This window comes from Panthera onca, chromosome D3, assembly GCF_046562875.1.
Source record: "Panthera onca isolate mPanOnc1 chromosome D3, mPanOnc1 haplotype 2, whole genome shotgun sequence".
NCBI classification, from domain to species: Eukaryota; Metazoa; Chordata; class Mammalia; order Carnivora; family Felidae; genus Panthera; species Panthera onca.
The window spans coordinates 10,932,251-10,953,063 of NC_138350.1; the positions used below are offsets into that span (position 1 = coordinate 10,932,251).

The 20,813-nt window shown below is 41.8% G+C and overlaps 1 long non-coding RNA gene across 1 annotated transcript in view; it reads left to right on the forward strand.

Annotated features, from left to right (window-relative positions):
- Window positions 1–20,813, forward strand: part of LOC132665400 (uncharacterized) — a 308,217-nt gene that overhangs the window by 179,537 nt on the left and 107,867 nt on the right. The gene's annotated exons all lie outside the window — the stretch shown is intronic.

A 20,813-nucleotide genomic window follows, 5' to 3' on the forward strand; every position in this document is an offset into this window, starting at 1 on the left:
CCAGCAAACCCCTATCTGACTGTATTCACAAAAGCAAGGCCAGCCTAAATCACCCAAACTCAGCTCAGGTAAATGAAACCATCCAGCCTTCTCGTAGACTCGGGAGAAATGAATATCTGGTTGTCATCTTAAGCCACTGAGTTTTGGGGGTTTATGTTACACAGCAGTAGCTAACCAATACAAGGAGAGGTTGTGAGGATTATTCACTTCATGAATTCATGGTGGGGAATATTGAGTACGTTCTTTCTCTCCCTCAATCTTTGATTTCAATCTCCTGCCTTTACTTAGTAAAACTCAGAGAGGGAACACTCATTTGAGCACGGTCATATTATCTTCTGTGTGCCAGGTACTATACTGGCTATTCTCCCCTGTTAGGTTTGTTCATTGCCCTAAGAAATTTATATAACATAGCCATCCAGGTAGTCTGGCTTCTTATAAAGAGCCCTGAACCCATACAGACCCGGTTTGGAATTCTAGTCCCACTACTATTTAGATTTGTGATCTCATACAAGTGACTAACCTCAGTCTCCTTACTTAAAATTGGAATAATAGTTACTATCATGTTATGCAGAATGAATCAGGCAATGGATCTGATTACGAATTCATTCGGTTGCAAGTAACAGAAAATTTGGCAGTGGTGTAAGTCATAAAGACATGTAACAATGTCACACAAGAATGAATCTGGATCGACGTCTGCTGGGACTGGTTTAAGGCAGAACATTATCAGGGTAGCATCCTTGTGATGCTCTTGGACTTTACCTCATGGCAGTAAAGTATTTGCTGCAGCTCCAGAAATCATGGAGGTACAAGATGGGGGAAATTTTAGACTTTTCAAGGAAGTCAAGTCTTCCTGGAATTTACCAGCAGCCTTCCCTTTCATTTTATTGATGGCTGTATGACTCTTATGAGTAGAATCTGCAAGGGAGCCTAAGAAAAGAAGTATTTGTAATTGGCATCCTCTAGAATTGGAGGCATGAGCAGGAGATGACACTGGGAATGGATGTTATGTTGGCCAAACGATGATGTTGTCCTTGTTATCAAAGGATGCCTGGTATAGAATGGGTGAACTGGTTAGGAATAGAATGGTTAGGAACTGTTTATTCTCCCCCATCATGCATTTCTTTAATTTGGGACCTGATCGTAGCCTTAAAGGAGAGCAATGGGATTTTTTTTCTACTCTGTGTTTTAAGGTACGTTAGATTTCAGAATATTTTCTCAGCTATAGAAGAACAAGGCTGGGACATCTATTGAGCTCACAACTTCTCCCCATGGCCATGTTTATCCTTCATGCATCCCTTCCCATGATCCCAACTTTGGGGACTCTGTGCCTCCCTCACTGCAACCCTGTGAGCTGAGGGGAGCGACCCATGCTACTGCTTCCCCACTCTTGCCCGGCTCTTCATGGCCATTCATTGGATTGGGTCTGCACCTTTGGTTATGAATCCTTGGGGAACACAGTGAAATGCAGATTTCTGGGCCAGACTTTCAGATCAGTCTGGCACGTTGAGGGGAGCTGGAAAACATGTATATTTAGCTCACACCCCAGATGGTCTTTGGAACACACTTTGAGAAATGTTGCCTTAAGGTCTAAGGTCTAAGCTGCACACTTTGCAGCTAAAAGTGCGCTAGCCTAGTGCAATTTCTTGTTGCATGGGGAAAGTCAGTCTGCGGTAAGAGAGCCAATGCAGATTGCAGAGAGAAGCAGAAATCAAGAAATAAAGGGAGAGAGAATGGGTCCTTAGACCCACCCGTCTCTGAGGCCAGTTCCATCCCACCTCTTCTGGAGGTTTTGGTAACACAAACCAGAATATTCTTTATTCTTTTATAAATCTTGAGCTCCTATAACTTTAGTTTCTTCCTCTGCTACGTCTTTTGCAACTCCCCCCAACGCTTCTTGTATCGATGGGATGTGATGTCCTGAGAGGAGCAATGACTTCTCCAAAGTCATAAAGCTAATGTAAGGCCACACTTAAAGCCACAGCCCTCATTCTCTGGCTCCAAGGCCACTTTTGTTTTGTCCTTTGCATTCTTGGGGTACCCTGTAGATATGGAGAACTTACTGGTATATGGGCAAGCATAATTGGCTTATATATAATGTAAATCTTTCTGAAAAGATGAACCATAATATTCCATAAGTAGACCGTATTTAATAATACCAAGTGAATGAGGCTGATCACTACCAACATCCAAATCAGTGGCTAACACTTAATATAGCAAGAGTTGGGGCACCTGGGTGGCTCAGTCGGTTAAGTGTCCGACTTCAGCTCAGGTCATGATCTCGTGGTTTGTGCGTTTGAGCCCCAGGTCAGGCTCTGTGCTGACAGCAGCCTGGAGCCTGCTTCAGATTCTCTCTCTCTCTCTCTCTCTCTCTCTCTCTCTCTGCCCCTTCACCACTCATGCTCTGTCTCTTTCTCAAAAATAAATACATGGTAAAAAAAAAAATAGCAAGGGTTTATTCCTCTTGAATAGACAAGAGTTATTGGTACATGTACAATGCATGTTTGCCTGGGTAGTGGGCGGGGGTTGGGGGAGGGTCTGCTCCTTGAAGTCATTCAGAGATCTAGGCTGATGTAGGGTTTATCTTGACATGTTCTTCCATGGTCACCATAGTAGTGGAACATGAACATGGGGAATCACTTATCCTGGCCCTTGAAGCTCCCGCCTCAAAGTGACCCACGTCCCTTCTGCTCATATTCCATTGGCTGAAGCAAGTCACACGGCCATGTCCCACTTCAAAAGGGGCAGAGAAGTACAATTATTCCAGGTACCTGGAAAGTAGAGAATGAGAAATATTTGGTGACTAGCTCTGTTGGCAACTGCACCAAAGGACTTCAGCAATTTAAGAAAATCTTTGAGGGGCGCCTGGGTGGCTCAGTCGGCTAAGCGTCCAACTTCGGCTCAGGTCATGATCTCACGGCTTGTGAGTTCAAGCCCCGCGTTGGGCTCTGTGCTGACAGCTCACAGTCTGGAGCCTGCTTTGGATTCTGTGTCTCCCTCTCTCTCTCCCCCTCCCCCACTTATGCTCTGTGTCTTTGCTCTCTCTTTCTCTCTCAAAACTAAACATTAAAAAACGAAAATCTTTGCATAAAAATACAAGCTAGAATATATTGATAGACTAATGTTGACTAGGCACTTTGCTTACATGATCGTACTTAATAGGCACCCTGAAAATTAGGTATGGTTATTTCCATTTCAGAGAGGCAAAAACCAAAATTGGAAAGATCCTACAAATGCCAAAAGTCATCAGCCAGCAAGTGATGGTTTTAATTTCGAACCTGGCTCTTTCCAACGTCCATAGTCTTAGTCACCATTAAAAAAATGTTCTTCAGCACTTTTAGAGGCACCATATATTTTCAAAATACCAGAAGGGGTAAAGCAGTATTAAGAAAGACACAAAGATGACTCTTAGGGAGTTCATTGTCTGGCCATTAAAATATTCATGATTTGTCTTCCATTGGATGAGAATTTCCAAATCAGCCTTTCCGTAAAGTGAAGAATCAGCAACAAAACCAGTGAGCCAGTATTAACACTATAAATGATTTAGCGTTCTCAAGGATCAAGTGTGATGTGCAGAAGCTTATCAACTTCTCTGGTGAGAGCCTGGTATAATCTGGCTGGTGTCTATATCAGTCTTCACCGAGGGCGTTCTTTATAATTTTAAAAGCCATTTTTATAGTTTACATTATCGTCCAGCAAATATTCACTCCCCCCTCCCTCCCTGCTTCTCCTACTGTTGACAGAGAATATTTTCTCCAAGTCGGGGAGTTTGGGCTTCGTCATGTGACATGCTTTGGTGAAGGCAGTTCTGGGGGCATGATGTAAGCAGAGTCCTTAAATACGCCTTCACGCTCTAGCTTGACTCTTGAGCTCTTTTACGTTACTGTGAGAAAAGCATCACTCAGGTAGTCAATGCCCCTTCCTTTATCCTGGACCCCAGAATAAACATGGAGCAGGCATGGAGTCATGCAGGCAAACCAAGCCTGTGTCAGCTGAACCACAGCTGAATACAGATCCATACATGTAAAAAATAAATCCCTATTGCTGTAAACGACTAGACTGAAATGGTTTGTTATGCAGCATCACTATGGCAATAGCTGACTAATACACTTTTTATCTTACATGCTGGTAAGAGGTGAACGTTGGCCACTGGGACATTTAAAGGATCATTTTTAAGCCTATTCAATCAGATAGGTGGGGTACATCTTCAGAGACTTCAAGGTGGTGGGATGATGAACTCTTGTTATGGAAGGGCATAGGACTGGGAATTAGAACATTTGAGTCCTAATCGGGGCTCTAACTTACACAGGCTATTTGAAGGCTGATAGGTCAAGTCTCTTTGGACTTTCGTTTTATTTTATATAAAGGGGCTGTTCTAGATCAGAATGATAAGAAATGAATCCTATTATAGATCAGAATGACAAGACTAAGTGGTCCCCTGAGATTCATTAGTAATGGTGGTCTTGAGGACTGCCACAAATTTGGAGAATGGGTCCTGGTCCCAAAGGAAAGTTCTGTGATTGATTATTGATTCCTGCCATGGGCACACATTTGTGGGTTTTTTTTTTTTTTTTGGTTTGGTTTTGTTTTTGCCCATACCTTGCCCACTGTATACATCTGGGACTTTAGGAGTCTAAGAAGCCAATCTATTGTCCTTGTGCTCTGACAAAGATTGAGTCAGAGAGAAACCTGATCTTCTGTGAAAGAACAGGGAAGAAAAGGAGAGACCAGAGTTCACAGACTCTGTGAGGTTAGGGTGACTATTTTGTAAAATTCCTTGCATTTCCTTAGCAGAGCTTCTGGGGAGAGTTGCAGCTGTGATGGTGAACTTGGCGGGCCACTTGGTGCGCACATCCCTTTGCCCACCAAATGGTGGGGAATCTAAGCTGACAAAATCCAGGGCTTTAAGAATTAAAGCTGATAAGGGGTATTCGTAGGAGTTGAGGGGAGCTGGCAGCTTTGGTCCCTGTAAGAGCAGGTGCAAGTCCTCATAATGGGGTGACGGGTACCATTTGGTCAGTGAAACAAAATTGCCAAACCTGTGGCCAATCCAAGTTGAGTAAGAATCAAAATGAAGGCAACCAGACCTTCATTTGTCTGTGCATTGTTCACTGGGAAATCTAATTGGCTGCCTTCAGGGACTAGTTTTGAAAGTTTCTGCCTCACCCTTTTAAAAAATATGCTTACACCTGCCATCAGAGCTCTTTCTACAGCCTTTGGGTTAATCACCAAGCTTCGTATTTTGAAGCAGCTTAGAGAACATGGATTCAAAGATTAGCCTGCCCACAGGGCGGCTGTTAAAAAAGCAAGGGCATCTTCCTGGAAGGGTGGAAAAAGATCAGCCGGAAGTTTGCTGTAAGCCGGAAATGCTTATTGGCTCCGCTCCCTCAAAGCCCAGTTTAGCTGCCTGCTTGTTCACTGTCTTTGATGGGCTGGCCACCCTGATGACTGCCAGATCAGTGGCCTGTCGCTAGGCAGGCAGTGCAGTCCGCCTTGTTTTCTCGTATAGGTCCAAACCTATCACGCATGGGTCTGAGGAATCATCTACTGATGGAATGAACACCTGCCATCGCAAATGTGCACACAGACTTGTGCCTATCAGGGAATAAATAGCTTTAAGCAAAAGGCAGAAATTAAAAGCCCATTATGCAAACTTTGTGACCAAGGTTTGGCTCTCAACTTGATGAACATAAATGAAAGTTTTCCAAGTATTCACTGTGGGTCAGACACTGTTCTAAGCCCACTAGATGGTCTCCCTCCTTTGGTGCTCACGTCAAAGCCCGTGAGTTAAGAACTATTGTTGTCCGCCCCTTGGCATCCGTATCTGCCAACATACTGAAACACAGAGAAGTTACATAGCATATCAAGGTCACATAGCTCATAAGGGCCATGGCCGGGATCTGAACCCAGAAAATCAGGCCCTAAATCTCACTCGTAGGCACTCTCTTGCTTAGAGTGGTAGTTCCCTCCAATCACTTGGAGGGCTGGTTAGAACACAGATTGCTGGACCCCACCTCTAGAGCTTCTGATTTAGCCCATCAGAAACGGTTCCCAGAAATTTGCATTTCTTATAAATTCCTTAAGTGATATTGATGCTGCTGCCTCAGGGATTCATACTTTGGGAACCATTGATTTAGGGTAATGCTAAATGGCCTTGTCCTTAATGCTAAATGTCCTTAAGTTTGTATTTTGCTCATACGACAGAGGTAAAGGTTCCTTGTCATTGGGTAGTTTGTCTTCAACTAGTGATTCAGGAATTCAGATCCCCCCCCCCCCCCCCATCTTGTGGCCGTGCCTCTCTTTAGGCTCAGCTGAAGCAAATCCATAGCAAGGAAAAAATTCTTAAAAGGTTTGGTCTGGAAGTGACACACATCATGTCTGCCCAGGTTTCATTGGCAAGAACTAGTCACATGACTGCACCACTGGGAAGAGGTTGCTGGGAAATGTAGTCTTTTTCCAGGGAGTGGCTTCCTGACCACAACTTTATATTATGGTAGAGGGAGTATGAATTCCGGTGGATAGCTAGAAGGCTCTGCCAGAGGTAACATGGCGTCCTGCCTCCATCTCTAAATGTACCAGCTCCAGCCATTGGGAGTTCAGATGATTGCTTTTCCAGCTCAGAAAAGTGATTTGCTTTTCTCACTTGGACCTAACAATAGGCTGAATATTTCTCACTTGTGCTTTGGCTACCAGAATGTGACAAAGACGGGGCTTAGATGAATGCCTAATGCAGAAACTCATGGAAATCTGAACAGTGTGTATTTTTTTCTGGAGAGAGGGTCTATAGACGTGAGATTTTTTAAAAGAGGTGATGGAGGCTTAAGAAAAGTTGAGAACCACGACTCTATGAGAATGTGCATTTTTCTCCTTTCCACTCAGTCCCTCATCGCTGTCTACTATGTCCCTCTTTTCATTTTCTAACAAATACCAATAACTGATATTGTGTTTTATTTGGTTCCTGTCTGTGCCATGGGTTGAATATCAGCTGCATTGTCTGTCCTCTTCATTGATGTATCCTCAGTATCCAGAGCAATATCTGGCTCGTTGTAAACGTGCAGTAACCAATAATGAGCATATTAGTGAATAAGAGATAATGAATGTGGATTAAAACGTTCTAGTGCTATGCTTTGGGTTACGTGTGCCCAAGATCCCCTCCCCATTTTATTGAGGTATATTTGACATGAAACTTGTGTAAGTTTAAGATGTACGGTGTGTTGATATGATACGTTTGTATATTGCAAGATGATTACTACCATAGGCCTGGCTAACACCTCCATCCTGTCACATAATCACCATTTCATTTTTGTGGGGAGAACATTTTAGGATCTACTTTCTTAGCAACTTTGAAGTATATGATGCAGTATTATTGGCTATAATTACCATGCCATACATTAGAACTTGTTATTCTTATAACTGGAAGTTTCTACCTTTTGACAAGTGTCTCCCCATTGACTCCACCCCAGCCCCTGGTAGCTGCCATTGTACTCTCTGTTTCTCTGAGTTTGGCTTTTTAAATTTTTTTTTAACATTTATTCATTTTTGAGAGACAGAGAGAGACAGAGCATGAGAAGAGAAGTGGCAGAGAGAGAGAGAGAGAGAGAGAGAGAGAGAATCCAAAGCAGGCTCTGGGCTCTGAGCTGTCGGAAAAGAACTTGACGTGGGGCTCAAACTCATGAACCGTGAGATCACGACCTGAGCAGAAGTTGGACACTTAAGTGACAGAGCCACCCAAGTGCCCCTGAGTTTGGCTTTTTAGATTCCATACATAAATGATATCAAACAGTATTTGTCTTTCTTTATGTGACTTATTTCCTATAGTGTAATGCGCTCAAGTTTCATCCAGGCTGTAGCACGTGGCATGGGTGTGTGTGTCCATGTGTGTTCGCTCACACACCATATACATACACACAGACAAGAATAAAATGGACCAAAATAACAATGGTTATCTCTAAGGGATGGTACCAATCAGGCATTCAACATAATCAAGTATCTTGTGACACATATAAATAATTCCGCTGTATAATTTTATTAACGTCTGGACGTAGACACACATAAATAATTCTGATTACATGGCACAATTATAAATGCAGATTTTGGAAGGCTGAAATTGATCAACATTATCTGCATTGACAATAAGCCCATAATGCAGCATAATGGATTTTTAAAATGCAGCATAAATCTGCTTAAAACAATATCCAGGCAGCCCAACATCAAGACACGTTAAAAACGGCCACCACTTTCTGGACTGTGACTTCCACGCCAGCACCTTGCAGACACAGCAAATGCAGGAAATTACACAGTGGATGCCTTGCCGCGGTACAGAAGATAGGTCCAGCATCTTGCTAAAGTAACGCTTCTATCCACGTTGAGTGACTGGGATGCTTTTTCTGTCTTTAAAGCAAGAAAGAAGATGGAAATGTTCAGCCGGATGCTTTCTCCCAAAATGTAGAATTTTTCTTGGAAAAGCTACAAAAGGCATGAGTTAAAGGAAGTCCCCTTTTAAGGAAAGGCAGACAGATACAGCTGCTGATGGGATAGACAGATGTGGGGTATATCAATTAGCCAGAGCTGTTCATTCTAACCAATCTAAGGCTTTGTCCCTATGGAAAGCGGGGCCGATTTCTGAGACTAAAGCAAATTAACTGAATGGATTAATCTCTAAACTGAAGACTCAAGAAATAATGAAGTAAAGAAGGAGGGTTCAGGGTGCATTATCATGTAGCTTTCCACCCTGCTACTCTTTTAGAAAGCCAAGTGGAATCTTACTGAGTTATTCACACCACTGCTGTCCTGCTCTCAGCATCTGAAAATTGATACAAAACAAAGATAGATACAGAAACCATAAAGTAACTTCAGATCCCCTATTCATGCCTATAATTGAATGCCACACAATTATTGTGCCCGAGGCCCAGGTGGGGGACACCCAAATTATGCTCAATGTGCTATTCAGTTTTATAATTCTCAGGTGTCTCAGTTGGTTAAGTGTCTAACTCCTGATCTTGGCTCAGGTCGTGATCTCACAGTTGTGAGATCGAGCCCCATGTTGGGCTCTGTGCTGACAGTGCAGAGCCTGCTTGGGATTCTCTCTCTTCCTCTCTCTCGCCCCTCCCTCCCCTCAAAATAAATAAATAAATTTTAAAATTCTCAAGATATCACTAGAAGTGGGACCCAGAAGAATAATTCAAGAATAGACAAAACAAAGACAGATGAAAAATGTCAGCAGAACTAAAGGCAGCTGGCAGATTCCATACTGATGTATTAAGCACATTCAGTTCGATTTACGACAATTAATTGGGAAGACTCCTTAAAGTTAACCAAGTCCAGAATGTAACCTAGTAAGTACCTGTCAAGGAGTACTGCCGTTAAAATATTTGACTCTGCAGTGTTTGGGCAAGTTAGGAACAGGCGTGGATCTTTGGTAAAGATTTTCTGAATTGAGTGAATGAATGAAAGGACATCTGAAGGAATAAACACGGTTGATAAAGCCAGATCTCCTTAGTGAAGGATCCAGATACATGATAACCAATTATGTGGAAATGATCGAACAATAGCACACACAACACACATTTAATGAGGTCTCAGTGCGTGCCAAGTTTGCTCTAGGTAGTTCACACGAGCTAACTTACTTCATTCCCATCTAATAAATCGATGAAATACACCCAGTTATGATCGCATCCCCACTTGTTGTGGGAGCAAGTGACACACAGAAGGATGAGGTAGATTTCTTAAAGTCATGAAGTTAAGTGTGGCAGTCGGAATTCAAAATCCTGCCGATGGTTGCCACAGCCCCCCATTTTATTCACTCTTCTCTGCTTCCTCTCGCTGTTTCAGTTAATTCTTATAATGACTGTAGGAAGTAGGATTTGACAGAACAGAAAGCTAAGGCACAGAGAAGTGATAAAGGTAGGATTTGGATCTAGATCGAAACCAAACGTTATGTCTCTCTTCACACCAGAAGGCATCATCCCTTAAGGAACTTTTGGCTCATCTAAAATTGTCACTCTACAAGAATTTTATGCAAGAGATCTCTGTCGTTCCTGATGTTTCTTGGATTCCTCACCCTGGAAATCCACAGCACCCCTGAATTCATCTAGAACCATGGACAGCACCCAGGGTTTGGGAACGTCTTCTCAGGTTTTCAGGAGTAGGGTGGTGCAGGTTCCTTCCTTCTTGAATCAAACCAGCAATCATGTATCAATCAGGCTTTATTGGTGAGAAAACAGGTTGGTTCATCTGGAGGTTTATTTGGAAGTAGCTGCTTTACATCACTAGCCACGGAGTCTTTGATGTTGACTTGGTTTGTCAACCTCATCACCAGACATCATCTAGCAAATCATCAAATTGTTTCCGGAGAGCTGGGTATTTTTTAGCTTGCTGGAACCACACTGAAGGCGAAGCCAAGGATATAATTTTGGTCTCCCAAATCATTTTTTCATTGATACCCTCGGTCCTCTACCAGGAGTAATCTTAGCCTAGGAAACCTGTTTCAAGTTACACAAATGCCTGGCAGAAATAATGCCATTTAACCAATCTCTTACATCTTCACATTCATTCATGAAAGAGAGATAGGTCAATATGAACCCATATTTTTCATATGGGTAAGGGAGAAACAGAAGTACTCAGAGAAAACACACATATTCTACTTTATCATGTGACCTAGGAACAGCCCTAAGTAAGCTCTTTGGATTCCTGCTCCTACAAAATAACTTGACATTTATTAATTTATTAATTTAATTGATTATTTACTGGGCTTTAATGAGATGTTTCTGACACACAGCCCCCTTCGCTTCTTTACTCTTATTATATTGTAAATGTTCTTAATATTAACTATTTTCTGACTTACTGTTATATGTTCTTCTTCCTATTTTTGAGTGTGAGCTCTTTGGTGACAGGGACTATGTATGTTTTCTCATCCTTCATGCTTGTTTCAGTTTATAGCATATGCAAGACAATACAAAAATGTTTTACGTTCTACTGGATGAATCACATTTTTAGTGATTGTGCCTGGCATTCTTTTCTTTACTGACATATTCATCTGTGTGCCTTTCTATCTGCTTGCTCATCAATTAATCGAAGTATGCATTTGGCTACCCATCCATCTATTCATCCATTCATCTATCTGTCCAGGCATCCATCCATCCACCCACCCACCCATTCACTCATCCATCCATCCATGCATCCATCCATCCATCCATCCATATACCCATTCTTCCCCTGATCTCATCCCACTAGCAATTCAGACAAAGCAATCAGGCAAATTCACCAGAAGAGCTGACAATTGATAAGGCCTTCCCATTCATTCTTCTTTCTTTTATCCTGTACTAATTTGCTTTCATCCAACATCTTTCTCCTGTGCTATCCCGCTTCTCTTCCTCTTCTCTCAGGAGAGTTACAGGAACGAAAATGAGATGGCTCCTGGGGGCTGGAGAGGGGAGTAAATTGCTTGGTGACAGCTTGGGTCCAGGGACAGATGAAAACCTTAGCCTTAAGCAAAGTTCAGGGAAGCCCAAGGAGCGAGCTGATGGACAGTCTGACTTGTCGAGGGTGAAATCAATTAAAGTACATCAAATCCAGAATTCATGCTTTCTCAGAGTGACAAATCTATGCTGGAAACTGAGAAAGACGAAGGGAGAAAAATGTCTTTGACCTCTCGGAGACCGGCTGTTCCTTCTGTCAGGGGAGCCAGGCTTGGAGTGAGATGCGTTCATGATGAATTATAACAGCCAGCCAGCCACCTTAAAAAAGGACGGGGTGAAAAGGTTACCAAAGAGATCCAAAATGTGAGGAATTCAACCAAACACCAAGATAAATCAACTCGGGGCCAGGAGTGTTTGTGCCATGCCTGTTCAAAGTGCCATGGATAAGCTCACTTAGCCCCACACTTTCAGGCTTGATATGCACCAACATTTACAACCACATGCACGCTGTTTACCAAGTCATGGGAAGGCAATCAGAAGGGAAGAGCCCCGAAGACTGTTCAGTTTGGCATCAGAAGTCTGGAGGCATACCATCTCTGGGCAATGCTGTCCAATAGAACTATCTGCAATGATGGAAATGTTCTGTGGTGCCATCCAATATGGTAGACATTAGTCAAAGTGACTCCTGGGCACTTGAAATGTTTTACATTTAAAGAGCCAAATGTGGCTAGGGGCTGTCACATTAGAGAGTAAAGTTCCAGGGCAAATGATGTTTTTGTCTGTGACGGTACCATCACAGAAGCAGGGATGGGTTTAATGTCGGATTGCAATGCCTACTGGTCAAGCTGTTCTGAAAATTGAAAGCATACCATGGTTTGTGCACTTCGTAGAGCAATGACAATATCATTTATCCCTGTATATCAGGCATCTGCCATAGCACCTGACACATAATAGGTGTCTATCCATGTTGAATAACTGATTAAACAAATAACAATAGCCAACTTATTGAACACTTGTTATGTGTCAGATATTGTGCCGAAACTTTGTGTGCATTCTCTCCTTGAATCTGCCTAGTAAGGCCATTGGGTAGGCACTAGCAGAAATAATTATAGTAAACATAGCTTACAACATGGCAAGCTCTCCCCAGAAAGGTTTTCTTGTATTAACACACTTGTTACACCGATTCAACAAGATAGATACTATTATTATCCAATTTGCTTTGGATGAAGAAACTGAGGTGCCAGGAAACCCAAGCAATGCATATTATTATGATTGTGATTAAAAAACAAGTAGGTGCTGGAAAACACCCTGTGTGACTGGTGATGTGCCGGTGATGTGTGTGTGTTCCTGTCTGTCTGTTTAGCCCAAGATGTTCTGGTGAAATTAATGTCCTGTTGGGTGCCCCAGATACATACTCAGCTGTTCTAGCCCAGGCCTGGCTAACACCATGATTTTGAGAGGTGAGAGGCCAGTGAGCATGACTTTTTCTTACCCTAAATGTGCCTGGCCCTGTACCCCAGAGCCCATCATAAAGACCCCCAGAGAGGGAGAGGTCAGGAGTCAGGTGTACATGGCTTATAGCCGGGGTGCAGATTGGGGTTTCATGTCAACACTGCCTGGTCTGTCTCTCTCGTTCCCTCACTGTTTTTGACCAGTTGTCCCAGTTTCTGGGTCTTAATGAGATGAATTTCCCAGATAACTATAATTTGCATTCTTTAGCATCCACATTTACATTATTATTTCCAAATTTGAGCCATTCTGCCTGGAAAACCATCTTCTAAGCTTTAATACTTATGTGTATAAAAACAAGATATGGAACTAGACTTAATCTTTGCTCTTTTTTCCCCCGAGTATATATTTATCCTTGAAAATTATGCACATATAAAACAAGCAGCAAACAAATGTATATTTATAGATGCTTGTGAAATTCACATAGCATAAAATTAGCCATTTGCAAGTTAAAAATTCGGTGGCATTAGTGCCTTTGTGTTTAGTGTTGTGCAGCCACGATCTCCACCTAGTTCCAAAACATTTCCATCATCCCTAAAGAACATTCTCTGCTTTGTAAGCAGTCACCTCCTAGTCTCCCTACCCTTGAGTCCCTGGCAACCACTAATCTGCTTCTTGTCTCTATGGATTTACCTGGTCTGGATATTTCCTAGAAATGGAATCATGCAATTTGTGATAATTTGTGTCTGGCTTCTCTCACCTAACGTGATATTTTTGAGTTCCTCCACATTGTGGCGAGTGCTGGTACTTCATTCCTTTTTATAGCTGAGTAGTATTCCAGTATACAGATATACTATCTTCATTTGTCCATTTGTCAGTGGATGAACAATTGGGTTGTTTCTGTGTTTTGGCTAATATAAAATAGTACCACTACGTATATTTGGGTAGAAGAATTTGATTGGCGAGGATGTGGGACAAAAGGAACTTTTGTGCACTGTTGGTGGGAATGCAAATTGGTGGAACCACCATGGGGAACAGTATGGAGATTCCTCAAAAAATTAAAAATCGAACTACCATACGATACAGCCATTCCACCTCTGGGTATTTATCTTAAAAAACAAAAACAAAAACAAAAACACTAACTTGGAGAGAAATCTTCCCATGTTCACTGCAGCATTATTCATAATAGCCAATATATGGAAACAAACTAATGTCTACTGACAGATGAATGGATAAAGAAAATGTGATAAATATATATACTTATATAGATTATATAATATATACAATATATGATATTACATAATAACATATATAACATGTATGTAATAGCAAATATATATAATACAATATATTAGAATTTAAATATTATATATGTAACTTATCCATAAGAAGAATGAAATATTGCCATTTGCAACAAAGTGGACTGATCTTGAGGGCATTATGCTAAGTGAAATAAGTCAGACAGAGAAAGACAAAAACTATATGATCTCACATGTGCAATCTCAAGAAAAACAATCTCACAGATATAGAGGACAGACTGCTGTTTGCCAGAGATGGGTGGTAGAGAGCGGGCAAAATGGGTGAAGGAGGTCCAAAGACACAAAGTTCTAGCTACAAAATAAATAAGTCATGGGAGGTAATGCACAGCATGGGCACTATAGTTGATGATGCTATACTGTGTATTTGAAAGTTACTAAAACAATTTGAGTATCTGTTTTCCATTCTTTTAGTATATACTTATGCATGGAATTTCTGGGTCATAGAGTAATTTTTGAGGAAGCACTACTCTTTTTTCCACAATGACTGTACCACTTTATATCCCCGATAGCAATGTCTAAGGGTTCCAATTTCTCCACGTTCGTTCTAAGACTTGTTTCCTTTCCTCCATGCCTCTTTCTCTTTCTTTTTTACTTTCTTTCTTTCAATTATAACCATCCTAGTGGGCATGAAATGGTATCTTATTGTGATTTTGATTTACATGTTCCTAACAACTAATGATATTGAGTTTCTTTTCATGTACTTATTGGCTATTTGTGTATTTTATTTACAGCAATGTCTATTCAAGTTCTTTGCACATTTTAGAAAGACTTAAGAGGTCTTTGTATACCCTGAATGCTAGACTCTTATCATATATATGATATGTGAATATTCTTCTCCATTCTGCGGGTTACTTTTTCACTTTCTTGGTAACACTCTTTGATGCACTGGAGTTTTAAATTTTGATAGAGTCCAATTTTCCTATTTTTCTTCTTGTTACTCAGGTTTTTGCCATCATATATAAGAATCCATTGCCAAATCTAATGTCATGAAGATTTATCACGATGTTGTATTCTAAGAGTTTTATGGCTTTAGCTCCATATTTGGATTATCTATCCATTTTTGAGTTAATTTTTACATATGGTGTGAGGTAGGGATCTAACTTCGGTCTTTTCCATGTAAACATCCAGTTGTCCCAGCCTCATTTATTGAAGAGATACTTCTGTCCCCACTTGATGTTCATGACACTCTTGCTGAAAATTATTTGGCCATTGATGTATGGTTAATCTTTTTTATTCTTAAGTTCCTCCATTACTGCTTTCTTTTGTGTTTAGTTGATATTTTGTAGTTAATCATTTTTTGACTTCCCTCTCATTTCTTTTCCTGTATTAAAAAATATTTTTGTAATGTTTACCATGGGGAGTACAATTAACATCCTGAATTTCTAACAGTCTAGCTTGAATTTGTATCAACTTTGCTTCAATAGCATACAAAAATCTGTGGTCCTATACAACTTTACCCCCTTTGTGTTATTGTTGTCACAATATATTGTCTTTATACATTGTGAGCCATTAATATCAACTTATAATTATTGTTTTATGCATTTGTCTTTGAAATAGTATAGGAAATAGAAACAGAAGTCACAAACCAAAAAAGGCAATAATACTGGCTTTTATGTATACTTATGTAGCTACTTTTACTGGAATTCTTTATTTCTTTGTATGGCTGTGAGTTACTGCTTAGTGTTTTCTCGTGTCAGCCTGAAAGGACTCCCTTCAGCATTTTTTGTTGGATAGGTTGACTAGTGATCAACTCTCTCAACTTAAGTTTATCTTGAAATGTCTTAACTTCTCCTTTGGTTTTGAAGGGTAGTTTTGCTGGATATAGAATTCTTGGCATCCCATTGCTTCCTGGTCTCCTTGAGAAATTGAGAAACCTCACTGAAGCTCTCTTGTAGTCATTGTTCTCCTGTGCTTGTCAAGATTCTCTCTGCCTTTGGCCTTTGGTAGTTCATTGTGATGTGTCTAGGTGTGGATCTCTTTGTATTTCTTTTTCTTACTATTCATTAAGTTTCTTGGATGTGTAGTTTCTTTAATCAAATTTTGGAAGATTTCGACCATATTTTTTCCTCCTCAAATATTCTTCTTACCCTTTTCTTTCTTTCCTTCTCCTTTTGGAATTCCTGTGATGCACGTGTTAGTACACTTGATGGTATTCCACAGGTCTCTTACACCCTGTTCATTTTTCTTCATTCTTTTTTACCCCCTGCGCCCCAGATCAGAAAATTTCAATTGACTCATTTTCAAATTCACTGATTCTTTCTTCTGACCGCTCAGATCTGCTATTGAAACCCTGTAGTAAAGTTTTCATTTCATTATTTTACTTTTCAACTCTAGAATTTCTTTTGGGCTCCTGTTCATAATTTCTGTCTCCTTATTGATATTCTGCATTTGTTGAGACACCCTTCCCTTGGTTTCCTTTAGTTCTCTGCCCATGATTTCCTGTAGTTGTTTAACCCTATTTAAGACAGTTGATTTAAATTTTTTTGTCTCGTTTGACAGAGTCCTTTGTCTGTGTTTCTTCAGGGATATTTTTTGTTACTTTATTTTGTGCATATTCCATATGTTATTTCTTGCATGATTAGAATTTTTGTTGAAAATTATACATTTTGAATATTATGATGTGGTAACTCTAGAAATCATGTTCTTCTACCTCCTCTACATTTATTTGTGTTGCTGGATTTGGGCCATAGCAGTTTATTTACCTAGTGATTTTCCTGAACTATTTTTATAAATCCTATAGTCTTTGTCATGTTTGGTCTCTGAAGTCTCTGTTCCTCTAACTTGTGTTCAGGTAGTGCTTTGACAGGAACTTCTTTAAACGCTAGGACCCCCACTCAAAAGAGAAAGAAATAGAGAAAAGGAAGGAAGGAGAAATGTAAAGGAAAGCAAAACAGAAAATTCTCAGTCTTTGCAGATGGGCTGTATGCCGGGGCACACTTTCACGTGTAGCTAGGCTATTTACAACTTTGTCTTAGCCTTCATTCCTGTGTGTACGAAGCCTAGATATCTACTAGAGGAAAAAGTCTGTAATCTTCTCAGGTCTTTTCTGAGGATCCATCCTTCCATGTGCCATGCCCTCGGCATGTGCATGGCTTTTTAAATTCCCAAGTCTATGTGGTGACTCTTGAATGCCCTAATCTCCCAAGGAAATTCTCTTTCTAGTTTGTCTTACCAGGCTCTCAGGACATTTACTGTTTGTGTTAACTGTAATCTTTGGGTCCAGATGGCAGTGAGTTATTCATTTGCCTTATGTTTTGAGGGAGGACCTTCTGTGTGGCCACTCATCTGCGTTGTGTGGGTTCTGAGTTAGCCAACACAAAGGCTGCAACATCTCGTGTTATTCCTTCAGTAACCTCCAGACAGGTTAGAACAGACAAATACAATTCTTTAAGAATAAGGTCTATCCTTACTATGGTTTGAATTGCGTCCCCTGCTTTCAAAATCACATGTTGAAGTTCTAACCACCAATGTGATGGTGTTTGTTGGTGTGGTTTGGGCGAGGTGTTTTGGTTTAGATGTATTCATGGGGATGGATCCCTTATGATGGGATTAGTGTCCTTACAAAAAGAGGAAGAGACCAAAGCCACCCCCTCCCCCCCACCACGACTCCACCATGTAAGAAGATGGCATCTGCAAGCCAGAAGGGGCTCTCATGAGAGCCCGACCATGATGAAACCCTGATCTTGCTCCCCCAGCCCCAAGAACTATGAGGAATAAATTTCTGTTGGTTAAGCCACCCAGTCTGTGGTGTTTTGTGGTGGCCGCCCAAGCCAACTAAGACAATTCTGCATCCTCCAGAACCAGGGACCAGGGCCCCTCACTGGGAATGCAGCTCTTTTCAAGACCACCCCCAAGCAGAGGAAGAGGGTGGGACAGGGTAAGTCAAGAGTCACAAAGCTTTCCTACCAGTTTTAAGTTGCCTTCTCTTCTCTCTTGGTCGTTGTAAACCTCTGACCATTTTCCAGAGTTGAGGAAAAGTTGATTCTGCCCATTTTTGCTTGTTTTTCAATGTGTCTATGGAGTGACAGGTGCCTGGGGCTACCTGCTTCATCATTTTCAGTGACATCACTCCAAGACTTGGTACATACTGTCCCCCGAGAGGCCCTGCTGGACCTCGGTCACTGTGTGGTATTGATATAAACTCAAGGATGTCCACAGTCCAGATACGTAAGGCTGCTTGCTGTCCACGCAGTGGCCTTGCATAGGTAAGCTTTGTATGTCTTTGTGAGTGACTTTTGAAGCTCACTATCTTTTTTCTTTGTTAACAGCCATCATTTACAGAAGTACGTATAGGCTGTCTCTGAAAAGCCTGTGTTCTCCCACCAGCATGACCAACTGTTGGGATTCACCAGAGCTGTGGGGTTTCATGAGACGCAGGATTTTCAGTGCTAAAATCGGATAGCCTTGAGCTAACCAGGATGGTTGGTCATTCTACCTCCCATCCTTGAAATGTCTCATACAGCCCCAACACATTTACACACAGCCCCCCTACACTGTTACAATATGTTCCTTTTGATATAAGTAGTTCCTCTAGCTGATCGCATTCTTGGAGAAGCAGAATATAGTTAGGCTCGGGGTGAGTGTGAATGAACGCCTTCGATGCACGGTCTTGATGGCCGCTCTTTCGACCGCACAAAGGTAGGTTTGCCAACCCCAGGCTCTTGGGTGGGTTTCAGATATTTGTGTGGGTTGGCCGTGTGACCCTTCAACATTACTCGAATGAAAAGTATATAATAATGCAAGTAATGATCTGCATATATCTTTCATTGAAATACCAAAACTCAGTTATTTCACTTGAATTCTCTTATTCGAAATCAACCTGGGGGCTGGGGGCGCCAGGGTGGCTGGGTCAGTTAAGCGCCCGACTCTTGATTTCAGCCCAGGTCATCATCTCACGGTTCGTGAGTTCGAGCCCCACATCGGGCTCTGAGCTAATGGTGTGGAGCCTGCTTGGGATTCTCTCTCTCTGCCCCTCCCCTGCTCACTATCTCTCTCAAAATAAATAAATACACATTTTAAAAAGTCAAAAGCCAATGTGGTTTTCTTGCATGTATTCACTAATTCCCATCCTCTCACTCCAATGTTAAGGACTCTAGAACATTCTAGGTTAATGAATTGCGACTCTAGAAAATTCGCTTTCAGTGGAGGGGGCGGGCATTTTGGACCCTCACAGCTGGGGAGAGGGCAGCCCTGGCCTCTAGGGGTAGAGGCCAAGGATGCTGCTGGGCATCCAGCATTGGACAACCCCTACCAGAAAGGATCACCTGGCTCAAGGGTCAACGGTGCCCAGATCGAGAGGTCCTGCTTTTGAAGCATAAATTGGAACGTGTGATTCAAGTGAAGTCAGCGAGGCAGTTAGAACAGACTTTTAAATGCGTCTGTGGAAATGTTTTCCCTTATTATTATTATTTTTTTATTTAGTTTAATAAGAGGCAAACTCTCTACCCAAATATGCTCTGGCTTGCAATAAAAGCTACATTTTTGGACCTTGGAAACTCAAGTCCCAGATTCGGTGAAACCCAAACCACTTGCCACTTCTGCTTCTCTCTCTTGGCAGAAGGTTTTGGTGCAAGAGAAGAGCAGGAGGCATACACCGTATGTTTTTCATTCATTTATGCTGAAGTCGTCGAAACGTTCCTTCTTTTATGAGCCATTTGATGTCCAAAAAACCTTTTGAGTTGCATTTATAACCCTTTAAAAAGCTCATTCCTCTTCGAAACAGGAAGCCACTTTGTGAATAGAGTAAACACAGCCAAAAGCGTGGAAGATGGGAGAAGAGAGACACCCCCCCCCCATTTTAGGAGCCTTTCGTGGGGTGAAAGCTTCGCCCACCCCTCAGGGGACCTCCTTGTGACCGTGGTGGGGGGAGGAAGTGGCAGGACCAGACGGGACATCAGTGACCTGTGATGATGGAGCGGCTCTGTACTGGGCGCACCTGGGATCGGTCATCCTTTGTGTGTGTCTATCACGGGACCGTGGAAAGGATGCTTTGCCAGTTCTGGACCCATCTCTGCCTCCTCAAGGGACTCACAGTCTGGTAATGAGCCTTTTCCACCGACCTCAAATATGAATTCAGAACCCCTTTCAACAGAGTCCCCCAAAGTGGCCCCTCCCAATAATTTAGCGCTGGTCCGCCCAGAACAAAGCAGACCACAGGTCAACCACGGCCCAGGTAATAACAGGAGGTACAGTAACAAGTCCTCTAGAGAAGAAGGCTTAGCCAGGACCCAACTGTAGAGGCAGGTGCAGTTTAAAAAGAAAATAAAATATAGGGGTGCCTGGGTGGCTCAGCCGGTTGGGCGTCCGACTTCCACTCAGGTCATGATCTCACGGTTTGTGGGTTCGAGCCCCACGTCGGGCCCTGGGCTGATGGCTCCGAGCCTGGAGCCCGCTTCGGATGCTGGGTCTCCCCCTGTCTCTGCCCCTCCCCTGCTCATGCTCTGTCTCTATCTGTCTCTCAATAATAAATAAACATTAAAAAATTTTTTAAAAATTTTAAATAAAAGCAGTTTTTACGTACACAAAGTCTTAGAATAAAACAAAAGATGGGAATAATTTCCATTTGCATAATACGTAATGTAGTCCTGACAGTGTCCTAAGTTGTCACGATGGCCTATAAAGCAAGTATTTA